The sequence below is a fragment of the Theropithecus gelada genome, chromosome 4 (assembly GCF_003255815.1).
Source record: "Theropithecus gelada isolate Dixy chromosome 4, Tgel_1.0, whole genome shotgun sequence".
NCBI lineage: Eukaryota > Metazoa > Chordata > Mammalia > Primates > Cercopithecidae > Theropithecus > Theropithecus gelada.
The window spans coordinates 13,606,882-13,632,560 of record NC_037671.1 but is presented as its reverse complement, the minus strand read 5'-3'; the positions used below and the strand labels follow the sequence as shown (position 1 = coordinate 13,632,560).

The window sequence follows — 25,679 nt, the reverse complement described above, 5'->3', positions numbered from 1 at the left end:
GTTTTTAAAGGTCACATATTATATAATCCTATTTATATGAAAATCCAGAATAGAGAAATCTCTAGAACAGAAATTAATCTAGTGCTTGTTTAGGGCTGGGAGATAGGGATGGGAATGAGGAAAGAGGAGAGGGGAGAGAATAATAGAATGATAGCTAAAGGGCACGAAGTTTCTTTATGAGGTGATGAAAATGTTCTAAACACATTGTGCTGATGGTTGCACTTATGTGTGAATATGCCTGAGGCCACTGAACTATGCACTCCAAATTGTATTCACCCTTTCCATTTTCACCTTTACCTTATCTTGTCAAAGAGTGGTCAGTAGTCAACTAGTATACCTTTTTTTTTTTTTTTTTTAACAGAGTTTCGTCTTGTCACCCAGGCTGAAGTGCAGTGGCACAATCTCGGCTCAATGCAACCTCCGCCTCCTGGATCCCAGTGATTCTCCTGCCTCAGCCTCCTGAGTAGCTGGAATTATAGGTGTCTGCCACCATGCCCAGCTAATTTTTGTATTTTTTAGTAGAGATGGGTTTTTGCCATGTTGGCCAGGCTGGTCTTGAACTCCTCACCTCAGGTGATCCACCCTCCTCGGCCTCCCAAAGTGCTGGGATTACAGACATGAGCCACTATGCCCAGCCTAGTATACCTTGAAGATCCTTTTTGGCAGCAAAGCAATCCACATATTCCTCTTTTCTTATGGTGATATAATGTGGAATTGAATAGACTTTAATTTTTATGGCAACGGAGGAGTCTTTACTATTTACTATTACTAACAGTAATAGTTTTTACTATTTAGTAACTAATTACTAAATAGCAAAGGAAAGTATAATTTTGTATTCAAAAATTAAAATCAATGCATTACCAGGGTTTATATTCAATATACCATTGCTAAGTCTGGCTTGCCAATCTTGTGAAGCTCCTATTGCACACACACATGAATGGATCTCATTGGAACTCCATAGGGTACTTTGTTATCAGTGTAGTGCTGAGTTGGTGTTTTCAATTGCTTTTCTTGTTTTTAAATTATTATTATTAGACTTACAATTTAATTTGTTATAGCGTGCTTTGCTGACACTAACCCTAGACTGCAGAGGTGTATGTTTGGCGTAGCAATATTTGGGTCTAGAATGTTTCAATGTAAGGCATCTATCACTTAAGGTAAAGCACATGTTTTCCTAAAACGTACTTGTACAGTCCCACTTCATTGGTGATATGTGATGCCTGAATCTGCTATTTGAATAACTTGCATCACACTCTTAGAGTAAGAGTAACACTGTTTCTGTATTAACGATTTATGTGAAGTTTATTGTGTATCAGGCCAGGACTAGGGTCAAGTGATGAGGCATTCACTCTCAGGGTTATGTGAGTGCTGATCCTGAATGTGAACACCTTCTTGAGTTTTATACTCCAGGTGTTTCACATGTCTCATCCTAATCTTGACCCTGTGGTCCCTTACAAAATCCCTATATGTAAGGTCATAAAGAAATAAGTCATTCAAGGCTGGGTGCGGTGGCTCATGTCTGTAATCCCAGCACTTTGGGAGGCCAAGGTGGATGGATCACCTGAGGCCGGGAGTTCGAGACCAGCCTAGCCAACATGGTGGAACCTCATCTCTACTAAAGATAATACTAAAAGAAAATACTCTACTAAAGAAAATACTAAAAATACAAAAAAAAAAAAAATTAGTCAGGTGTGGTGGCGTGCACCTGTAATCCCAGCTACTCTGGAGGCTAAGGCAGGAGAATGGCTTGAACCCAGGAGGCGGAAGTTTCAGTGAGCCAAGATCATGCCATTGCACTCCAGCCTGGGTGACAAGAGCGAGACTCCATCTCAAAAACAAACAAACAACAAACAAAACCAGCCACTGAGTTTTTGGTAATCTCTTACAGCAGCCATATGAAACTAATACACATCCTGAGATAAATGAACATTTTAAGTATTGTTTTTTGGTTTTTATATACTGCAGCTTGGTGGGCTAGATGGTGGGGTCTGGCTTTACTATTTGAGGTGGGAATAGCACTTCCAGAATCCCCACTTGTTCTGATGAGCACAACAAGCTGCTTTCAGGTGGAAAGTCTCCAGGGCCCCCCTTGATGCTGCAGTGCCAGCTGTGATGCTGCAGTGCCAGCTGTGATGCTACAGTTGCTGCCCCCAAAGCTGTTAACTGGATATTGTTGCTGAAACTCAAGGCCACGTGGAAAGATGAGTCTATTCTGGTGGGAGCCAGAGTTCACTGCCACCCTCTGAAGCCCAGTACCTCTATTTGAATGTAAGAGGACCTATCAAAAAAATTTAGAAAACCATTTTCAATAGCTAAAGAAAAATTTGAATCTTCTGATTAAAAGTGCCCTTTTTTTTTTTTTTTTCTTTTAACTTGAGGTGGAGTCTTTCTGTGTTGCCCAGGCTGGTCTTGAACTTCTGGGCTCAAATTATCCTCCCACCTCAGCCTCCTGAGCAGCTGGTATTATAGGCATGTGCCATTGAGCCTGGCTTGGAAAGTACCTATTGAGTGCCAGGCAGTTAATTTTTAAAAGAAATCCACACATTAGATACTTTCTCATAAAATTTCAAGTCTTCAAAGTCAAAGAAAAAAAAGATCCTAAAAGATTATATAGTGAATAGATTATCTAGAAAGGAAAGAGATCTAATTAGTAACAGAGTCATTAGTGACATTTGATACAAAGAGTGATCAGAGCAAAGTTCCAAGGGAGATTATCTTAAATTCAGAATTATGTACCCAACAAATTTATCATTCAAGAGTGAAAACAAATATAAGAACTCAAATAGTGTACACTACTTTCAGAACATTTATTAATAATCACCCAAAGATGTACTCTAATTGTATAAAATATTAATTTAAGAGAGAGATAAACAGAATATAAGAAAACATAGCAAGCAGAGAAATAAGTTAAACTCATAGTTAAGTGTAAGTAGTTGTTGATAACATTACTTTGATGCTCATGGTAATTGTGAAGAAATTGCCTAAGAATTGCCTAAAAAGTAGAAGCAAAGATTAGATAAATCTGGTGTATTCTCTCTTCCTGCCCTAATTTCTACTTTTGACAGAAAAGGTCTTTCTCTTTCAACTCTTATAGCTTTTTTCTTTTTCTTGCCTTATCGAGCTGGCTACAGTTTCCTTTAAAATGTTGAATATGAAAGTGGTAATGTCATCCTTATTACTTTAAATAAAATACTTCTGATATTTCATCTTTAAGAATGACATGTTTGGGCCGGGCACAGTGGCTCTTGCCTGTAATCCCAGCACTTTGGGAGGTCGAGACGGGCGGATCACAAGGTCAGGAGATCAAGACCATCCTGGCTAACACAGTGAAACCCCGTCTCTACTAAAAATACAAAAAAAAAAAAAAAAATTAGCTGGGTGCAGTGGCGGGTGCCTGTAGTCCCAGCTACTCAGGAGGCTGAGACAGGAGAATGGCATGAACCCAGGAGGCGGAGCTTGCAGTGAGCCAAGATCACACCACTGCATTCCAGCCTGGGCAACAGAGCGAGACTCCATCTCAAAAAAAAAAAAAAAAAAAAAAAAAGGGAATAACATGTTTGCAGTAGATTTTTGGTAGGTAGTTATACATCCAAGTTATCCATGAGTTTCCTCATTTAGCCTCTTCTCCTTTGCTTCTTTGGAACCAAACCAGGTCCATAGACATTCTTTCTGTCAGTTCAGACATTGTTATTGCACTGCTATAAGAAGAAGCCAGGACTTGTGCTTTTGTTCCTCTAAGAGTGTCCTCTCACCTTGAAGAAATCAACTTTGCTGGCTCTTTCTGAGATTTGTGGAAATCAATATCCCCTGCCTGCTTCTTCCCACATGCAACACTGTGTGATCTTTGCTGCTTTGGAAGCTCCTTCACATACTTCGTGGTTTACAGTTTCCATTTCTTCTAGTTTCAATAAAGTTAGAGTTTGTAGTTCTCATTTTCCTTATGGCTTTTGGATATTATCCACTGAAGGGGATTGCTAACTTTTTATTGACATCGTCCAGTAAAAATCACAGCCAAATTCTTATCAGAACCTTACAAGCTAATCCTAGTACTAATTGGCAAGTGCAAGGACCAAAATAGCCAAGAACATTTTGAGCATAATAACTGAAATGATGCTATTGCTATTAGAAAAATGGACTAATGGAAAATAATAGCTTAGAAACTGACCCAAGGAACTTAGACTGAGAAGGAAATGGCACTAAAAATCAGCACTACTCAATAAATGGTACTGGAAACATTAGCTATCCAAATGGAGAAAGATAATATTAGATGTATTGCTTTTGCTGCCCCCACAAATAATTTTCAGATATATCAAAATGGTAAATCAAAACCAGAAAAACCATTAATAGAAAATATGGGAGAATATTTTTATGGTCTCAGGGTAGGGAAGGATTTCTTAGAGAAGGCTTAAAATATATAGACCATTATAGTACCAGGAAGGCTGGAGTAACAAGGGAGGACGTGCAAGCTGGGTGTGGTGTCTCATGCCTGTAATCCCAGCACTTTGGGGGGTCAAGGCAGGAAGATTGCTTGAGACCAGGAGTTCAAGACCACTCTGAGCTACATAGGGAGACCCTGTCTTTTCAAAAAATAAAAATAAAATTAGCCCGGTATGGTGGCACACACCTGTGGTCCCAGCTAGTCGGGAGGCTGAGGCAGGAGAATTGCTTGAGCTCAGGAGGTTGAGGCTGCAGTGAGCTGTAATTGCACTACTGCATTCCAGCCTGAGCAACAGAGTAAGAAGCTGTCCACCCTGCTGCCCCACAAAGAAAGAAAGAAACTAAGGAAGGAAGGAGAAAGAAAAAAAAGAAAGGAAAGGAAGAAAGAAAGAAAGAAAGAGAGAGAGAGAGAAAGAAAGAAAGAAAAGAAAGAAAGAAAGAAAGAAAGAAAGAAAGAAAGAAAGAAAGAAAGAAAGAAAGAAAGAAAGAAAGAAAGAAAGAAGAAAGAAGAGAAGAAGAAGAAGGAGGAGGAAGGAAGGAGGGAAGGAAGGAAGGAAGGAGGAAGGAAAGAAGGAAGGAAAGAAGGAAGGAAGGAAGGAAGGAAAGAAAGAAGAGGTGAGAGGCCCAAGGTGAGGAGGGAGGGACAAGAGTTGGGCAGACCCTGTGGCAACCTGCAGGCTTTAATGAGTTAAAGACTTTTTGGCAAAGTGGCAAAAGTGCTTGAAGCAGGAAAGTAATCCTATCACATCTGTGTTTTTAAATATTAGGTTGCAATAGGTTGCAAGGGGACGGGGAGATATTAGGAGACCATTCAGGAAGCAGTTGCTATAGAGCAAATGATGAAGATGGCATGGTTTGGAATGACTGCGGAGTGAATGGTAAGAATAGAATGGTTACAAGAAATAGACAGGCTGTGGGCTCAGCAGAACCTGGTGCTTGTTTGGATTTGTGGAGTGAGGGAGGAGTTGGGGTCATTCTGGGATATCCTTATTTTAAGGACCCAGTGAGACACCCAAGAGGAGAGGTTGGGAAACCAGTTGGGCATGTGTGTTTGGAACTTTTAAAATATATTCGAGCTCCAGGTTTAAATTTGGAATTATTGTGTGTAGATAGTAATTAAGCTTGTAAGGGTGACAAGAACACCCAGAGCAAGGCATAAACTCTGATCCTTGGGCTGGCCATATGTTTCTGTATAGCCCACAAGCTAAGAATTGTCTTTGTATGTTTGAATGGTTAGGGGAAAAAATCAAAAGAATAATAATATTTTCTGACATGTGTTAATTATATGAAATTCAAATTTTGTGCCTATAAATCAAGTTTTATTGGAACATGGCCACACCCATTCATTTGGCAGCTTTCAAGCTGAGATGGTTTGAAAGTTTAGTGGCTGTGACAGAGACCTAGAGATAGTGTAGTCTGCATAGCCTAAAATATTCACCGTGTGGCCCTTTTACAGACACTCTGCTGACCCCTGACTTAGACGAAGACCAAAGCATGATAAGTGAATAGGGCTTTAGGCCACTTTCTGATAAGTGTCCGTATCTGTGGTTTATTAAAGGATAATGAACTGACAAAAGAAGCTAAGAAGCTGCCAGAGAATTAGGAGAACCAGGTGTGGCTCAAGGGTGACCAGTTGATTTATTGACACAGAGGTCATTAATGTCCTTTGGAGGTTATTTGAAAGAAGAGGTCAAGGGAGAAAGAGTGACAGAATGGAGATGAGGTAGGTTGAGGAGCAAGGCATATACAAAGAATAGAAGGAATTGGAGATGGCAGCTGTTGACCACTCCTTTCATAACTGTGGCTGGATGAGAGGAGATGAAGTGTCTTGAGGAACATAAAGGCCTAAGGCAGACTAATTTATCTTTTATTTTTATTAAGATGGAAGAGACTTGAATATATCGAAAGGCAAAAAGAAAGAAGCCATTAGAATAGAATAGGATGAAGATTTAGAAGAGAAAGGATCATCATTTGTACAAGTTTCCTGAGAAAGAAGTTTCCTTGAACATGGGTAGGTTTTGCTTATTTCAAGATGTGCATAAATAGATTCTTTCTCACCGGGTGCAGTGACTCATACCTGTAATCCCAGCACTTTGGGAGGCCGAGGTGGGTGGATCACTTGAGGTCAGGAGTTTGAGACCAGCCTGGCTGACACGGTGAAACCCCGTTTGTACTAAAAATACAAAAATTAGCCCAGCATAGTGGCACATGACTGTAGTCACAGCTACTTGGGAGGCTGAGACAGAAGAATCGCTTGAACCCAAGAGGCAGAGGTTGCAGTGAGCCAAGATTGTGCCATTGCACTCCAGCCTGGGGATCTGAGCAAGACTTCGCCTCCCAGAAAAAAAAAAAGGATTATTTTTTTTAGCCTACAAATTTTTTTTAACCAATCCCATCACCCTTGTTTCTTCTGGTCCAACGTTCCATTTGCCCCTCAGATTTCTTTTTGTCGTTCCCTTAATGAGGCCCAATTGTCTCACCCTATCCCCACCAATCTAAATTAGACCTCAATAGTCTGAATAAATGAGGAGATGCAGAGCGCAAATAAGGAAATATTTTGGCCAGGCTCAGTGGCTCATGTCTGTAATTCTGACACTTTAGGTGGTCGAGGTGGGAGAATTGCTTGAGACCAGGAGTTTAAGACCAGCCTGGGCAACACAGTGAGGCCCTGTCTCTACTAAAGGGGGGGAAAAAAAAGAAAAAAAAAATACATGTATAAAATATTTGTATTATAAATATTATATAATACAAATATATAATACATTTAATATTTATATATTATATAATATACAAATATATAATATGTATTAGATATAATATTTGCATTATAATATATATAGTTATTTTACACACACACTATATATGTAAAATAAAATCACTATCACAGCGTGGTGGTGCACACTTGCAGTCTTAGCTATTCAGGAAGCTGAGGTGGGAGGATTGCTTGAGCTCAGGAGTTAGAGGTTGCAGTGAGCTGTGATTGTACTACTGTATTGGGTGACACTCTGGGTGACAGAACGAGACCCTCTCTCAAAAAAAAAGAAAAAGAAATATTTTGACCTTGAATGGAAGGATTTTTCTCTGTTGTTACAAGAAGAAAGAATGTATACAAATTCAGACAGCTGAGGGAGTTTCCATCTGTATTCTCTGTTTTGTGTTGCTATAACAGAATACTACAGATGGTAATTGATAAACAACAGAGGTTTATTAAGCTCACAGTTCTGGAAGCTGGGAAGTCAGAGATCAAGGGGTTGCATTTGCTGAGGAACTTTATGCTGCACCATCCCATGGTGGAGCACAGAAAGGCAAGAGAGGGTGGAACTCACTTTTATAACCAACCCACTCTCAAGATAACTAACCCACGTCCATGATAATGACATTAATCCACTCATGATGGCAGAGCCCTCCTGACCTAATCACCTTTTATTAGGCCCCACCTCCCAACACTATTGCATTGGAGATTAGGTTTCTAGCACATGAACTTTGGGGAACACAATATAATCATAGCACCTTCTGTTTGTCTGTATTTGCTCTGTGAATTGGGAGGCAAGACCATTTGTAGAAAGTGAGATTGGTAGGGGAGGCTGGAAGTTTGAGAAGAGTGGAGAAAGTCTGAAGTAGTTGTTGCTGGTAGTGAAAATGTGTGATGATCAGATCGTCATAGCAAGAGCCTGGCTGGAATTGAGGGCCCAGTTGAAGCGGTAGGTTGAGAACATACAGAGATAACATTCTGCTTGGTTGTGCAATTTCTGTGCTAATACTCAGCCGTCTAAACATAGAGATGATGGATATCTGAATTCGTTAGACTGTGGATTTCCAGATGGGTACAACCCAAAAGACAAAGGGGCAAAAACAATGTTTGCAAAAAGACAGATTGACAGTAAGTATTATGAATGGCAAAGAAAAAGAAGCTAGGAAGAGATGAATGGAGAAGGGGAAGGTCAAGGGAGTAAAATGTGTGAAAAAGGGGAAGTGATGGTTAGTTATGCAACCTGCAAGGGGATGAAGGAAGTGGTTAGATTAAATCATATTGGGGCAATGGGCAGGTTTGGGGGATGTTTGTAAAAGTTTATTTTAACATGATAACGTCCTTCCACTAGAAAAGAAATGTCAGGTTGTTTTGGAAATGGAAAAATTGTCTATGTCATCATGAGATGGGGCCAGAAGTACTTGCTTCATATCAAATAGTTTGGTTTGAATCTTCATTTCACTACGTGTTGGCTGTGTGACAATGTCTGCTTCTATAAAAGGAAAAATCATCACAGGGCCTGTATCTCTGGGAAAGTCAGGATGATTAACTGAGACAGTCTTTAGAAAGCACTTAGCACAGTGCCTGGCACATACTAAGAAGTCAATAAATGTTAATTATTGATGTTGCTGATATATTACAGGTTGAATCTGTAATGCTTGGCACCAGAAGTGTTTCATATTTTGGATTTTTTCAGATGTTGGAATATTTGCGTGATGCTTACCGGTTGAGCATCCCAAATCCAAAATCTGAAGTCCTAAATGTGCCAGCGAGTATTTCCTTTGAACATCATGTTAGTGCTCAAGAAATTTCAGGTTTTGGAGCATTTTGGATTTCAGAATTTTGGATTTGGGGTGCTCAACCTATACATGGAACCAAATCATTATCTCAAGTTTATTTGTGTGTGTGTGAGATGAGGACTCACTCTATCACCCAGGCTGGGGTGCAGTGGCACAATCTCAGCTCACCGCAACCTCCGCCTCCCAGGCTGAAGCCATCCCTGCCTTCTCAGCCTCCTGAGTAGCTGGGACTACAGGCACACACATCCATGCCCAGCTAATCAAGTCCTTTAATCTAACAACAATTGTGAGCCTCAAAAGTGACTCTTTTGTACATATCCAGCTGATCCTGAGTAACTCTGATTTCTCTTGGAATATAAACATAAATTCTATGGAAGTCACATGGATCTCGTAGTTAATAGTTACTACAAACATGGCCCCAAAGCCTTGTGACCAGCACTGCTACCAGTCTGTGAAATATTGGATTGTAAATTTTTTCTTATAAACAAGATTGCTAGCACAAAACTGAATTTAATATTTTAAACATTTAAATATAATTTAATATACTAATAAAAAGAACTGGAAAATATACTACTTATTCATATTGTTATTCAAATGTTTACTGTTGCCTGTAAGGGAGTACTACATACAGTACTCAATAGGGAACATTTAATTCAACCATGTATAAGGAATTAAGGGCACTGAATATGACTGACCCTTTTCTAAAAGGATTCCCAACCTGGATATGAAGAGAAATAGACATTAGATAAACTGTCAGAAATCCAGTCACAGAGGAGAAATAAAAGTGATAAGGGAGTAGAGGGGAAGAAGGATTAATTCTGCCTGGGACAGTCAGGTAAATGAATCTCTGTCTTTAGATCTGTTTATTTTAAGCCTACTCAAATATCTCAGTGGCTTCTTCCTGGCCAGGGCAGTGTGGCATGAATGGAGAGGAAGGATCTGATCCAAGAAATGCTCCCGGTTTAGAAACTAAAAGGAATGTGGGAGTCATTGAAAAGGGAAGAACGCAGGATGTTTCAGAAGATTCTGCCTTGAATGAAGACAGATGAATAGAGGAGGGTGAGAAGGCTGAGAATGTGCGTGAGTTCTCCTGTTCAGGCAGCAGTTGAAAGAAATGCCTCTGGACTGGGTATGGTGGCTCATTCCTGTAATCTCAACACTTTGAGAGGCTGAGGGAAGGTGGATCACTTGAGGTCCAGAGTTCAAGACCAGCCTGGGCAACATAGTGAGACCGCATCTTCACAAAAGTAAAAAAATTAGCCAAGCATGGTGGTGTGTGCACCTGTAGCCCCAGCTAGTTGAGAGGCTGAAGTGGGAGGATCAGTTGAGCTGGGAAGGTTGAGGCTGCGATCCTGCCACTGCACTCCAGCCGGGGTGACGGAATGAGACCCTGCCTCAAAAAAACAAAACAGAGAGAAAAGAGTGCATCTGCTGAAGCCAGTTATTAATTGTAGTCACCTAAAAGTGAGACAGACATTATATGCATTCTGATCCCACACAGCATGAAGCTCTCAGCACAGTCGTCTTCCCTCCTAGCCAATTAAACCGTAATTCAATCAAGGTTTTACATCTAATTTCCAGTCTATGGAAGATACATGGGATAGAGAAACAAGTTAAAACAAGAAGGCAGTCAGCCACATCTCAAATGTGGGATGTTTTACAAGGCAAAAGATCTATTCTAGAAGAAAGGAAAGAAAGATTTAAGAGACATTATGAACATATTCAGTGAGTGATCCTTATTTCAATAAACCAACTGTATAACATTTTTTAGACAACTCGAGAAATCAGAATTTAAATTGGTTATTCAATTACAGATGGTTCCTGACTTACAATGGTTTGACTTAGGATTTTTAGATTTTAGGAGGTGCAAAAGCAATCCACATTCAGTGGAAACCATACTTTGAGTGGCCATGCAACTATTCTATTTTTTACCTCCAGTACAGTATTCAATAAATTACATGACATACTCAACATTTTATTATAAAATAGACTTTGTGTTAGATGATTTTGCCCAACTGTAGGCTAATGTAAGTGTTCTGAATATGCTTAAGGTGGGCTAGTTATGATATATTCAGCAGGTTAGGTGTATTAAATGCAGTTTTGACTTAAAATATTTTCAACTTACAATGGGTTTATCAAGATGCAACCCAATTGTAAGTTGAGGGGCATCTATATATTAAAGAGCTATTGTTAATTTTGTTATAGGTGTTATCAGCATTATGTTGGGTGATAAATGTCTATTTTTTTCTTTTGAGATGCACACTAAAATATTTAGGGGTGAAATGACATAGTGGCTTGGATTTGCTTTAAAATATTGCAGTTAAAAAATGTGGAGAACCATAAACAAAACAAGTATGGCATTATATGGATGACTGTGAAAGTTGATTGATAGGCTTATGGAGGTTTGTTGTACTATATTTTTGAAATATGTTTGGAAGTTTTATATTAAAATATTAAAAATAAATTGCATCAGAAAAAAAATATGTATTGGGAAATGAGGAGAGAAGATGGGGCTAGTGATAGAAACAAAGATTTGAAAAGCTGTCCCAAGGCGAAGTACTTGGTGTGCATGATATACCGGTACTGTTTAACGTGGACAGCTGCAGCTTTATAGACCCCATCAGGGTGACACTGAAGGACAGTGGAGAAAGAAAATTCTCAAGCCAGGCACGGCGGCTCAAGCCTGTAATCCCAGCACCCTGGAAAGCTGAGGCAGGCAGATCACTTGAGGCCAGGAGTTCGAGACCAGCCTGGCCAACATGGCGAAACCCAGTCTCTACTAAAAATACAAAAATTAACTGGGTGTGGTGGCACATGCTTGTGATCTCAGCTACTAAGGAGGCAGAGACACAAGAATCGCTGGAACCTGGGAGGCAGAGGTTGCACTGAGCCAAGAACACAACACTAGGCTCCAGCCAAGGTCACAGAGTGAGACTCCATCTCAAAAAAAAAAAAAGAAAAAGAAAAAAAAAGAAAATTCTCTAGTAGTTAGATCTTTGAGTAGTTCATTGCTAGTCTGTCTACTTTGGAGAGACAGTTGGCCAGACACATGGCTCTATACTCATTACATGAGCAGTTGCATAGTTGGTCTCAATGTTTAGACTTGGAAAAAACAGGATTGAAAGATTGGTGAACAGGAGACCTGGGGAAGAATAAGCACAAACAATGAAGATATTTGTGTCCCATGTGAATTCTCACCAGACAGCACACACTACAGAGAAAGAAGAGAAAGCTTTTGATTATCAGGTGAAACAAATGACACACTCTGTGTATATCAGCCAGCCACATTCCTCCAGAAAACCCAGTGCTTCCTCAATGGGCCCATGAACAAAGTGGCTATGGTGGCAGAGATGGAAGCTATGTATGAGCTTGATAGTATGGACTTTCTATTACCAAGGCTGACCTGGCCAGTGCTACTGAGTGCCTAATCTGCTAACAGCAGAGACCAACACTGAGCACTGAAATGGCAGTTTTCTAAGGGGACCAGTCAGCTATCAGGTGGCAGGTTCATTATGCTGGCCCTCATTCATCATCGAAGGAATGGAGATTTGTTTTCACTAGCATAGACACACATTCTAAATGTGGGTGTGACTTCCCTACCCACAGTCGTCCTGCTAGCACCACTATCCATGGACTAACAGAATAACTTGTTTTTTTGTTTTCTTTTCTTGAGACAGAGTCTTGCTCTATCACCCAGGATGGAGTGCAGTGGTGAGATCTCAGTTCACTGCAACCTTCACCTCCTGGGTTCAAGAGATTCTCCTGCCTCAGTCTCCTGAGTAGCTGGGATTACAGGCTCCCACCACCATGCCTGGCTAATTTTCGTATTTTTAGTAGAGACAGGGTTTCACCATGTTGACCAGGCTAGCCTGGTCTCGAACTCCTGACCTCAGGTGATCCACCTGCCTCAGCCTCCCAAAGTGCTGGGATTACAGGCTTGAGCCATCGTGCTCGGCCTCAGAAAATGACTTATTTGTGATCAAGTCACTCTGTACAATGTTAAGAAAGCTCATTCTGATCCTTCTTATCAAGGAACTCATTTGATACAAAGAAAGCATGTCAGTTGGCTCATGTCCATAGAATTAACAATTCTCAACACATATCTCATCAACTGGAAGTGTCTGGCCTTGTTGAAATCTGTAATCGCTTACTGAAGGCTCAGTTCTAGAACCAGTTGGGAGACAACTCCCTGAAAGAATAGATCTTTCTCTTTCCAAAGTAGACTACCAAATGTATGACTTGAAGTACTGCTTATTGGAGGATTTTCCTTCACCACTGTCCTTGGGTGCCATATATACTTTGTCTAAGGATACAGTACGTGTTTTGAACCAGAGACCACTCCTATGGTGCTATCTTCTCTATAACTAGAACACAAGGGTCTGGGAATGAAGGACTGAAAGTAGGAATGGCTCATAAAAACCCATGCACAGAATTTTGCTTCCTATTCTTATACCTTTGGGCTCTGCTGATCTGAAGATCTTAGTTTCCAAGGAGGGAAGTGTGGTCACCAGGAGGCACAACAGTGGAGCCATCGAATGCAAAGATGATGTTGCCACTTGGCCATTCTGAACTGCTCACACCACTTAACCAACAGGGAGAAGAAATAAGTTTCACTCGACTGGCTGGAGTGATTGATCCAAATCTTCAAGAGGAAAATGCATACTCAGCGGAGGCAAAGGGGCTATGGAATTCTCTGGCAGGAGGATCTCTTAGTACTTCCATGCTTAATAGTAAAGAGGTTTTTTGTTTTTTTTTTTTTTTTTTTTTGAGATGGAGTCTAGCTCTGTCACCCAGGCTGGAGTGCGGTGGTGCAATCTTGGCTCACTGTAACCTCCGCCTCCCAGGTTCACGCGATTCTCCTGCCTCAGCCTCCTGAGTTTACAGGCGTGCTACCATGCGTGGCTAATTTTTGTATTTTTAGTAGAGACAAAGTTTCACCATGTTGATCAGGCTGGTCGCAAACTCCTGACCTCCTGATTCGCCTGCCTCAGCCTCCCAAAGTGCTGGGATTACAGGTGTGAGCCACCATGCCTGGCCAATAGTAAAGGTTAATGGAAAACTACAGCAACCAAAAAGAGGCAAGACTCTCGCAGACTCATACACTTCAGCAAAGATGATTTAGGTCACCCCACCAGGTAAAGAAACTTGACCAGCTGAGGTCTGGCTGAGGCAAGGGAAATCTGGAATGGGAAGTAGAAGAAGAAAGTCATAGATATGATTTTATAATTGATCTTGTGACCAATTATAAAAGTGAAGACTATAGTAGCTTTGCATATTTTCATTTTGCTTGTATATATTTATATATGCTAACCATTTCTAATTTTCCTTCTTCCCATTGTTATTTTATATACTGGTTGTGGGAGGTTAACTCTATCATTTATTCTTTAGGTAACAGAATATTCTGTTGGACTGTGACTGCATTGGAGGAGTAATTAATTCATATAGCCAGCGATGGATATGATGACTTTCTAGACTGAGTGTCTCCTAGTTTTAGAGAAAGTATGAGAACTTCCCCACTTGCACAAAGAGTAGAGGTGTGGTGGAAAGAGAGTTGTTTTGTTGTTATATGGAAGTCCAAATTCCTGTAGGATACAAATGGAAACAATAGCCAAAGGGGTGGACTGTGCCAGTTACTAGCTTGTTGCCTTTCAGCTGTAAATGTATCCTTCTTTGTGATCATGGATCTGGATCCTCTAAATTGTAAATATTTCTTCTTTGCCAGCTCACAATTGTTGTTAGAAAGGCAGGAGAAGGGCCAGGTGTGGTGGTCATGCCTGTAATCCCAGCACTTTGGGAGGCTGAGGTGGGTGGATCACCTGAGATCAGCAGTTTGAGACCAGCCTGGCCAACATGGCAAAACCCTGTCTCTACTAAAATTAGCTGAGCATGGTGGTGGGCTCCTGTATCCCAGCTACTCGAGGCTGAGGAAGAAGAATTGCTTGAACCCAGGAGGTGGGGGTTGCGGTGAGTCTAGATTGCGCTACTGCACTCTCCAGCCTGAGTGACAGAGTGAGACTCTGTTTCAAAATAACAACCACCACCACCCAGGAGAAGGACACTGCAAGAGGAAGAGAAACAAAGTTCAAGTAGGCTTAACTTCCCTTCAGTTAAGCATTGACAGAGCCAATAAACAGATTACAAAAAGTTATAATACCTAAAACATACTAAATAAGGCATATTAATTTATATGAATATATGTAGAATTATATACCTTGAAAACCAAGAATACACATTTTTTTCAAGTGTCCATAAAACATTTGCTAAAACTGATCATAGATGCAGCCACCGAGCAACAACTTTCCCAAAGTAGAAATAATACAGATAACATTATGTGATCAAATAGAATAAAAGAGAAAAATGAAATACTAATTTAAACACACACACACCCCCCAGAAATTTTTTAAATGCCATCTGACACTTTAAGAAAATCTTTTTTTTTTTTTTTTTTTTGGCTGGGTTCAGTGAGTCATGCCTGTAATCTCAGCACTTTGGGAGGCTGAGGCAGGCAGATCACCTGAGGTCAGGAGTTTGAGACCAGGCTGGTCAACACGGTGAAACCCCATCTCTATCAAAAATACAAAAATTAGCTAGGCGTGGTGGCAGGCGCCTTTAATCCCAGCTACTCGGGAGGCTGAGGCAGGAAATCGCTTGAACCTGGGAGGTGGAGTTTGCAGTGAGCTGATATCGCACCATTATACTCCAGCCTGGGTGATAGAGCAAGACTCTATCTCAAAAAAACCAAAAACCGAAAAACAAAACAAAAAAAACCAACTTTTTTTCTCACACAACTCCTTGGTCAAAGAGGAAGCTGAAATTAAAATTGTATGATATGTAGAAAATAGTAATGAAAAGCCTACTTAGAACTTATGAGAATCTCATACCTAATGCAGTGACCAGAAGAAAATTGTAGCTTTAAATAATTAATAAGAATAAAAGAAAAAGAAATAAACATCTACCACCAAAAGTTAGAAAAAGAATACCAAAGTTCATAAAAGCAAAATGAAGAATTAATAATAACTAGAAATTAATACTTTGCAAAGAAAAAAATGGCAGAACCAATAAGTGAAATCCAAGTGCTGGATCTTTGAATCAAAACAAACAGCAAGAAACTGTTAGCTGAGCTAATTTTTTAAAGAAAAAGAGAAAAATCACAGTTACACAAAGTAGGAATTGATAAGTAGGAAATTAACGGTAGACATATAAAGAATTTAAAAGATTTATAAGAGATGCATATGTTCAACTCTGCAAATGAATTTGAAAATCTAGATGAAATGAATAATTTTCCAGGGCAATATAATTCATCAAAAACCAACTCTAGAAGGGCTGAAAACTCGAAAGAGACAATTGCTTTGGAAAAAGTAGGGAAAGATGCTAAAGGCTCCCTTCCCATTCCCAACAAACAAGTATGCACTCACCAAACACACATCTAGAAAGTTTCTTATTACAGTTAAGTATAAGAGAATTACCATTATCAGTACTATTATTCTGAAAGTAGTTGTTAACAAATTAGATAAACAAATGAACCTTGCCTTTGGAAGTTAGGTTAATTTGTCATTTATTTGCACATTATATAATTGAATACATGGGAAATTCAAGAGAATCAACTAGAAAACTGCTAAAAAGGATAAGATAGGACAGGCTCACACCTATAATCCCAGCAGTCTGGGAGACCAAGGTGGGCAGATCACCTGAGGTCAGGAGTTCGAGATCAGCCTGACCAACATGGTGAAATCTCGTCTCTACTAAAAATACAAAAATTACCTGGGTGTGGTGGTGGGTGCCTGTAATCACAACTACTCGGGAGGCTGAGGCAAGAGAATCACTTGAACCTGGGAGGCGGAGGTTGCAGTGAGCCGAGATCGTACCATTGCACTCCAGCCTGGTCGACAGAGCGAGACTCCGTCTCAAAAGAAGAAAAAAAAAAAGGATAAGAGAATTTAGCAATATGGCTGAATTTAAAAATAGTATACAAAAATCAATAAGCTATAAGTAAAATAATCAGAAGAACATAACAGAAATTACTGTCCTATTTATAATAACTTCAAAAAAGAAACAGCTATTAAGGTTTTAAATTCTTCTTGCTATAGAAAATTTTAAACACACGAAAATTGTAGATCAATAATTAACTCTGACATACCCATCATCCAGTATCAATAATTATAAACTAATCATGATTCACTTCCCCATCTACCCTCAGATTATTTTGAAGCACATGTGTGAGTTCATATTATTTAATTCTTAAATATTTCAAGATTGATAATAAAGATAGATATAAAAGATAGATAATGTAGATTCTATGGAATATAAAATTCAACATCATAACAAGGAAGAGAGTTCCCAGGTAAGATAAATGCTGACAACAGGCCCATAGAGACAATGTCCAGATTGGGAGGGCACAAGAAGCCAGATTGGGAGGGCATAAGAAGTTGAACATCCCTGGGTGCAGTGGCTCACACCTATAATCCCAGCCCTTCGTGAGGCTGAAGCGGGTGGATGACTTGAGCCCAGGAGTTTGAGCTCAGCCTGCATGATATAGAAACCCTATCTCTACTAAAAGTACAAAAATCAGCCAGCCATGGTAGCACATGCCTGCAGTCCCAGTTACTCAGGAGGCTGAGGCACGAGAATGGCTTGAGCCTGGGAGACAGAGGTTGCAGTGAGCAGAGATCACACCACTGCACTCCAGCCTGGGTGACAAAATGAGACTCTGCCTCAAAAAACAACAACAAAAAGAAGAGTTGAATATTAAAAGAGATAAGTGAAGGGAAGTTTGTGGGTAGAGGATATAAACATTCTTAATCACTATAACAGGGTATTGCTACCTAATGTTAAAATTAATGTGTCAAGAAATGGCAGTGTAAGCATGTTCTTTACATAGTAGTCACTGATAGGAGGAACAGCTAAAATCCGATAGTTTTTTTTGTGAATTGTGACTGCACATGGGGAGAAGCAGGGCATAAGGCTATAAATCTTTGTTATAAGAAGGCTTTTAATAATATGATTTTAAAATCATAATTATACATCACTTTGACTGAAAAATAAAAATTGGTTGGGTGCGGTGGCTCATGCCTGTCATGCCAGCACTTTAGGAGGCCGAGGTGGGTGGATTGCTTGAGCCCAGGAGTTTGAGACCAGCCTGGCCAAAGTGATGAAACCCCATATCTACTAAAATTGCAAAAATTAGCCTGGTGTGATGGCACATGCTTGTAATGCCAGCTACTTGGAAGGGTGAGGCAGGAGAATCGCTTGAACCTAGGAGGCGGAGGTTGCAGTGAGCTGGGATCATTCCACTGCATCCCAGCCTGGGTAATGGAGGGAAACTGTATCTCAAAAAAAAAAAAAAAAAAAAAAAAATTAACAAAAAAGAAATGAGAAAGGAAACCACACTCACCTGGAATATTGTTGAGTGTAATCCAGAAACGTTCATCTGGACTGTAGGTATCTTGAGACCACTGGAGTAACTCAAAGGCTATTTTATCATAAGGAGCAAAATGGACAAATTCCCTTGTAAGGGCAACATAAGTTGAGCCAAAGGGGATTTTGAGTTGATGTGGAGGTGGGCTCTTCTTTTTACGCTTCTTTAGGACAAAAGCGTGTGCTCTGGTTTTGTACTCTCTATGGGTATATTTGATCCTTTCAGTAGAATTCAGAACAGACACTAAATTAGGTGTAATATTTGTCCAATTCATTGTTTTCAAATACTGAACTATCTCCCTGTTGGTTTTTAGGGGGAAATCGCGATCACCAGTGTTAATGACATATCTCCACTGAACAGCTGATGCTGTAAGATCTCTCATGCAGGCCTGGATTTGCCCCATAAATAATATACTCAGACTGTGAGGATATAAATGCATTTGAGAAGCACTCCAATGTGAATACAGTAGAGTTTCTGAGGCATGTAAATAGCTTGGAAAAGCTGTTCAAAATATCAAAATCTTGACTGATGGTCATTACATATGCCAAAGGGAATGCAGCTTCTTCCATGGACAAAGGAGTTGTGATATAGTGGTTCTCTAGCACATAGTAAGGGCAAGAATCTATTCCAAACATTGTGGATAAAGCACTTGGCAACACTTGCACCGTCTTCCCGTTTAGGGCTGTGTCACAGATGTGCAGTCGGGAAAGGAGTTGATATTCACCACCTCCATCATCATTTGACCACGGTCTGGTTGACTTACATGCCCACTGTGTAATACTGTGACTATGATTATAATTTGAAGAGTAATGATACAAAGATAACTGCTCCAAAACTTCAGTTTAGTTTTTGACACCTTGGGGTAGAAGGGTGGAGAGAAAGAATTCTTCTTTAAGAGTTAAAGCAATAAATCAATTTCTAAAACATTTTGCTTCTCTACAAGTCTCTACATTTGGCCACTTTATCAGTTTCACTCACTTTTCCAGATCCCATTTGCTTATTTTGATGCCTGGCCATTCCTCAGTTGAGTGTCAGTTCTGTGATGTTTCTTCCTTCTTGCTCTGTGAATGTTCTGATCTTTTAGTCAATGCATCCTCATCCAGGCTGGGCTACCAAGACTGCTCAGTGTGACTCACCCTCCTTTCTGTCTTATGTGGCTGTAACTGAGGAGATGGGTAAAGGGTTAGTTCCCATTTCCTGTTTCTATTGTTGAATCATCTAATTTGTCATAATTGTGTAAAGTTACATACCTCTCTGTATCCATCCCTCCTTTTGTGGCTAACTTCCCCCTGAGTATGCATATCTGGAATATTCAAGTAATTTCCCATCTTGCTTATCATTCCTAACCTTTTAAGCAGACGGATCCTTCCAGATTTCTGTCCGTTCAAGTAAGAGTACCGCATTAAGGCGTAGCCAGGTCTTAAGAGTTTTTATCCAAAGTGCTCAGCATAGTGCCTGGCACATTTGGGTACTCAGCTGATTCTTCCAATGAATAATTGAATGAGTGACTCATTTCCCTCATTCATTTAGTTTTTGAAGGGTCCCGCGACATTGGATGGCAAAATCTCCCCACAACTGGCTGTGGATTTTAGAGGAGACAGTTTCCATATAAACTGCTGTAGATCGTGGAGGATTAGGGACTAAGTTTTAACATGACCCATTACTCATATATATTAATAATTTTGATTATTCATACAATTTCAAACTATTGCTTTTACAGGTAGACTCATGTATCCTCATGTGAATTTTCCAGATAACTAGAGTGCATTTCTTTATGGGCCAACTCTCTCTCTCTGCTTTTTTTTGAAATGGAGTCTTACTCTGTTGCCCAGACTGGAGTGCAGTGGTGTGATCTTGGCTCACTGCAACATCTGCCTCCTGGGTTCAAGCAATTCTCCTGTCTCATCCTCTTGAGTAGCTGGGATTACAGGTTCACACCACCATGCCCAGCTAATTTTTGTATTTTTAGTCGAGATGGGGTTTCATCATATTAGTCAGGCTGGTCTCAAACTCCTGACCTCAGGTGATCCACCTGCCTCAGCCTCCCAAAGTGCTGGGATTATATGTAATCCATGGTAGCTGAGCTACCATGCCCAGCCAGCCCAACTCTCTTTTAATTGTTATTAGTTTTTCTAAAAGTTAATATGTTTTCTCTGCCTTCTTTAATAAGCTATATGAAAATAAGTGCTTCTTGATGACTCCCCAAATCACATAATAAATATTATTATTATTTTGAGACAGGGTCTCACTCTGTCACCCAGGCTGGGATACAGTGTTGTGATCACAGCTGACTGCAACCTCAACCTTCTGGGCTCAAGGAAGCCTCCTGCCTCAGCCTTCTGAGTAGCTGGGACGATGGGCATATACCACCTTGTCCAGCTAATTTTTTGTTTTTTTCTTGTTAGAGACAGGGTATTGCCATGTTTCCCAGGCTGTCTCAAACTCCTGAGCTCAAGAAATCCTCCTACCACAGCCTCCCAGAGTGCTGGGATTACAGGTGTGAGCTGTGGTGCCAGGCCTACTATTTTCTAATTATTATAAATTCTATCCTTTAATGCCCTCTAGATATCCTTTGCATTTGTAGCCCCTTTTATCTCTTTTTTCTCCCTCCTGCTTTTTCTATGATATTGATGATGACAATGAAGCAAAACAACAAATTCATTGAGTTATTTCTAGGAGCCAGCCACTGTACTAAATTTCATGTCAAACTGTAACCCCCAGTGTTGGAGGAGGGGCCTGGTGGGAGGTGATTGGATCATGGGGACAGAGTTCCCATGAACAGGTCAGCACCATCCCCTTGGTGCTGCTTTTGTGATAGTGAGTGAGTGAATTATTGTGACTTTTGGTTGTTTAAAAGTATGTGACACCTCTCTGCCTCTCTCCCTCTTCCTCCTACTCTGGCCACATGAAATGCCTCACTTCCCCTTTGCCTTCCGCCAAGATTGGAAGCTTCCTGAGGCCTCCCCAGAAGCAGAAGCCACTATACTTTCTGTACAGCCTGCAGAACCATAAGCCAATTAAACCTCTTTTCTTTATACATTACCCAGTCTCAGGTATTTCTTTGTAGCAATGCAAGAATGGACTAATACAGAAAATTGGTACTGAGAAGTGGGGCATTGCTATGAAGATACTGAAAATATGGAAGCAGCTTTGGAAATTGGGTAATGAGTAGAGGTTGGAAGAGTGTGGAAGGCTCAGAAGAAGGTAGGAAGATGATGGAAAGTTTGGAACTTCCTAGAGACTTGTGACCAAAATGGTGATAGTGATATGGACAGAGATGGCCAGACTGATGAGGTCTCAGATGGAAATCAGGGTCTTATTAGGAACTGGAGCAAAGATCTCTTTTGTTACACCTTGGGAAAGAATGTGGCTGCATTGTACCCCTGCCCTAGGAAATCTGTGGAACTTTGAACTTGAGAGTGATGATTTAGGGTATCTGGCAGAAGAAATTGCTAAGCAGCAAAGAGTTCAAGTTGTGGCCTGGCTGCTTGTAACAACCTATGCTTATATGTGTAAACAAATAAATGGCCTGAAACTAGAACTTATATTCAATAAGGAAGCAGAGTGTAAAAGTTTGGAAAATTTGCAGGCTAGTGATGTTGTAGAAAAGATAAGCCCATTTTCAGGGGAGGAATTCAAGCAGGCTGCAAAAGTTTGCATAATAAAAAGGAGCCAAGTACTAATATCCAAGACAATGAGGAAAAGGCCTCAAAGGTATTTCAGAGACCTTTGCCGCAGCCCGTCTCATCACAGGCTCAGAGGCCTAGGAGGACTGAATGGTTTTATGGGCCGGGCCCAGGGCCTCACTCCCCTGTGCAGTCTTGGGACACTGCTCCCTGCATCCCAGCTGCTCCAGCTCCAGCCTTGGCTCAAAGGGACCAAGATACAGCTCAGGCCATTGCTTCAGAGAGAGAAAACTGTAAGTCTTAGCAGCTTCCATGTGATGTTAAGACTGTGGTTGTCCAGAGTACAAGAGATGAGGCTTGGAAGCCTCTGCCTAGATTTCAGAGGATGTATGGAAAAGCCCGGATGTTCAAGCAGAAGCCTGCTGCAGGGGTGAAGCCCTCATGTAGAACCTCTAATAGGGGAATGCAGAAGAGAAATGTGGGGTTGGAGCCCCCACACAAAGTCCCCACTGAAGCACTGACTAGTGAAGCTATGAGAAGAGGGCCACCATCCTTCAGACTCCAGAATAGTAGATCTACCAGGAGCTTGCACCCTGCACCTGAAAAATCTGCAGACACTCAATGCCAGCCCATGAGAGCAGTTGCAGGGCCCAAACCCTTTTAAGTCATAGAGGCAGAGCTGACCAAGGCTTTGGGAGCCCACACCTTGTACCAGTGTGCCCTGGATGTGAGACATGGAATCAAGGGAGGTTATTCTGGAGCCTTAAGATTTAATGACTGCCCTGCTGGGTTTCAGACTTTGTGGGGCCTATAGCCCCTTTCTTTTGGTTGATTTCTCCCTTTTGGAACAGGGGTATTTACCCAATGCCATTGTAATCTGGGAAGTAACTAATTTGTTTTTTATTTTACAGGCTTATAGGTGGAAGGGACTTGCCTTGTCTCAGATGAGACTTTGGACTTTGAACTTTTGAGTTAATACTGGCATGAGTTAAGACTTTGAGGTAACTGTTGAGAAGGAATAATTGTATTTTGCAATGTGAGGACATGAAATTTGGGGGGCCAGAGGTAGAATGATATGGTTTGGATTTGTGTCCCCACCAAACCTCATGTTGAATTGTAATCCCCAGTGTTGGAAGTGGGGGCCTGGTGGGAGGTGATTGGATCATGGGGGCAGAGTTGTCATGAATTATTTACACCATCCCTTTGGTGCTGCTTTAATGATAGTGAGTGAGTTATCGTGAGATCTGGTTGTTTAAAAGTGTGTGGCACCTCCCTGCTCTCTCTCTTCCTCCTACTCTGGCCACATGAAGTGCCTCACTCCCTCTTTGCCTTCCACCATGATAGGAAACTTCCCGAGGCCTCCCCAGAAACAGAAGCCACTATGTTTCCCATACAGCCTGCAGAAGCAGGAGTCAATTAAACCTCTTTTCTTTATAAATTACCCAGTCTCAAGTATTTCTTTATAGCAGTGTGAGAATGGACTAGTACACCTATGTTACAAAGTTTAATCCTCACAGCCCCTCTATGAGGTATTATCATCTTCCATTTTACGAGGAGATGAAGAGCTATGAGAGTAACTTTCATGTCCAAATCACACAACTACCAAGTGATAGCAGAAATCAAGCCAGAGTCTTTCTGATACCACAGGACATCTCTCAGGAACAAATGAATATTTGAGTAATCTGGCTGCTCACAAGGCACTTTGTTGGTTGTGGCTACTTGTCTTTCCCACCACAACTGGCTATGGATAACCACTGCATGGCAGGTCACCAGCATGCTCTCTCTTGGGTGTGTATCCTTGGCAGAACCCAGCAGCCTCTATACTGTCCAAGTTCTCTGACATGGGATGTCAGAACCTGGCTCAAACTCTCCCACAACTGACTACTGGGTAGTCTTCTGGGCAGGCTGCAAGCCCCTCTCTGTATAATTAGGGCAGAACTGATCAAGTCCAGTTTCCTTCCATTGTGTTCCCTGGAGCCAGGGGAACCTCACATGACTTTGTCATACCAAACAGTTGCTGCTTCTCCCTCTCCATTTTGCCATCTCTCTGCCCTGCCAACTTTATCTAGCTCATCTTCCTTGCTCACCTACATGGAGTGCAGTACTGTCATTTCATTCCTTGGGTGAAGATCTAGCTAGAGTAGCAGATGCCAGTCTTCCCTTTCTGCACACTCTTTTTTTTCAAGTTATTCTCCTGATTCCTTAACTTGGCTGGAGGTCGTAGGTTGGGGGACAGGGCTAGCCTTCTCGTTAGGCTGATAATTCACATTTAGGATGATGATCTTTCATCCTCTTCGGACTGAGACTTATACTGAGGAAGAAGAAATGTTTAGAGCAGGGATCAACAGACGACAGCCCCGGGCTGTAGATAAAGTTTTATTGGAACACAGCCACGTTCACAGTTTGTCTATGACCTAATGGCATTAGAACAATTACGACAGAAACTGCTGTAATTGCAGTTCTCTATGCAACAGAAACTGTGTGATCCACAAAGCCTAAAATATTTACTCTGTCCCTTTACAGAAAAAGTTTGCTTGTCTCTGGGTTAGAGAATTATGGTTGATTTAATAAGGTTGGTTTTGCTATCTCTCAGTAATCCCTAGTGGGGATGTCCAACTCCATTTATGTGGAACTTAACTTTTCTTTGACCTCAGTTCTATCTGTTGTCATTAATTTCAATATGCTATAACAATGGCTTAGACACATTTTCACACACACACAAACACACACACACTCATTTGAAGTTTGTCTCTTTGCTTGATAGTTTGTTCTTTGGTTCATAGATTGAAGTCACTTATTTCAATAATATTAATCAAAGATTTATATCCAAGTTTCAGTATGAGTTTCACTGGGAGAGAGGAGGGGATGCATATGAACGATTTCACATTCCATTGCTGAAGAAACTTATAATTCATGAGATCTCTGAGTAACAAAGAACTAACCCTTGGCTTTGTGAGTAGTCTTCATTGTGTGGTTGTTTTCTATTTCATTAATTTCTGCTTTCTTTGTAATTTCTGCTCTTTTACTTTCTTGGGGTTTATTTATTTTTATTTATTTATATATTTTTTGAGATAGGGTCTTGCTGTGCGCCCAGGCTGGAGTGCGGTAGAGCTATCACAGCTCATTGCAGCCTTGACCTCTGGGGCTCAAGAGGTCGTTGGACTTGGTGCAAAAACTCAATCCATGTTAGTGGTCTCTTACACATTTTATTTAATATATATGCACACATATACATATATAACATACACACGCATGTATATATTCATGAATTCTTATTTTATTTACTGAGTTACAGTCTGTTACTGTCATCGTTCGTTTTGATGCTAAAAGTGTCCCAGATTTTGCTTATAGGAGCCCCTTCAAGGGGATTCCTGTGCCTTTTGACACGTTCTCCTTAATCTTTGAGCACTACTCTACTTTCGGGAGCAATAATATGTTCCAGGCTCTTCTTAACCTTTCCCTGCACAAGCGCTGGAACCAGCTTTTACCCAAAGGAACCCTTAAGGATTGGCTGAACTTTTGCTAAAACTAGGGAACACAATGGTAAAGGCAAGTCCTAACGTCCAGTCACAGCTTTTGTGATCACTTGCAGATGGCAAAACTGCAGTCTGAAAATGTCTCTTCGGTCAAGAGGAAAAGCCCTCACCCCCGCT

At 40.8% G+C, this 25,679-nt stretch overlaps 1 pseudogene; it reads right to left on the bottom strand.

Moving 5' to 3' along the window:
* Positions 1-1,997: 1,997 nt before the first annotated feature.
* LOC112622519 lies at positions 1,998-19,803 on the bottom strand (annotated as a pseudogene).
* Between the last annotated feature and the right edge of the window lie 5,876 nt (positions 19,804-25,679).